General features: G+C 56.0%; 1 non-coding gene across 1 annotated transcript; it reads left to right on the top strand.

The window, feature by feature from the left end:
* Positions 1–355: 355 nt before the first annotated feature.
* LOC143378347 (5.8S ribosomal RNA) lies at positions 356–510 on the top strand. Its single transcript, XR_013088242.1, has one exon. It is a non-coding gene; the product is annotated as a 5.8S ribosomal RNA (ribosomal RNA).
* Positions 511–857: the final 347 nt, after the last annotated feature.

Here is an 857-nt window from a genome sequence, read left to right on the forward strand (position 1 = left end):
TCGAAGCCGGCCGTGCGTCCGCTTTCGGGGAACGGCGACGATAGAGAGCGTGCGTAAGGAGGACGCTGCCGCGTGCGATGGCCCCCAGAGTACGCGATTACGGTTCATGTACCCCCGTGTATCTCGAAGGTTTTTAAATGAAATACAATAATAGAGTACGCTCGGCCGTCGGACGTGTCGCGGTGTTTCCGCGCGCGTTTCGACGGTTCCCGTCCTGGACAGAAATCACACACAGTGTCGTCTCACAACGGTGGCGACGCCCGGACCTCCTTCGCGCGCTGGTTGGAGGCGCACGGGCCTCGGCTTCATCCGAACCGAGAACAATAGATATAACGAACATATTTAATAACACGATTACCCTGAACGGTGGATCACTTGGCTCGTGGGTCGATGAAGAACGCAGCTAATTGCGCGTCAACGTGTGAACTGCAGGACACATGAACATCGACATTTCGAACGCACATTGCGGTCCACGGATACAATTCCTGGACCACGCCTGGCTGAGGGTCGTTATCACATACAAAAGACTGCTTGCGTCGGTTCTCCTACGTGTATCATCCTCGCCGTCTCGCGTTTCCGAAGATGTAACGCGTTTCGGAGTCGGGTCGATGATAGACGCGAGATACGCGACGTACGAGCGAAAGTTGGGCCGTTCGTCGGCGTTTGCCACGGCTCGCGTGAGAACCGTGAAGCGTGTGTACTCCCTCCCGTGCGAGAAAAGAGAGAGGCGAACGTGATGAAAAAAATGATCATCTTGCGGACTCGCGTGCGTGCTTTCACGGCGTCTTGCGTCGTTGTTTTACAACGACCGCCCGTGTGCTGCACCGCTCCCTGGATCAAAGAACTCACAGCAGCCT

The sequence above is a fragment of the Andrena cerasifolii genome, unplaced genomic scaffold, assembly GCF_050908995.1.
Source record: "Andrena cerasifolii isolate SP2316 unplaced genomic scaffold, iyAndCera1_principal scaffold3456, whole genome shotgun sequence".
Classification (NCBI taxonomy): domain Eukaryota; kingdom Metazoa; phylum Arthropoda; class Insecta; order Hymenoptera; family Andrenidae; genus Andrena; species Andrena cerasifolii.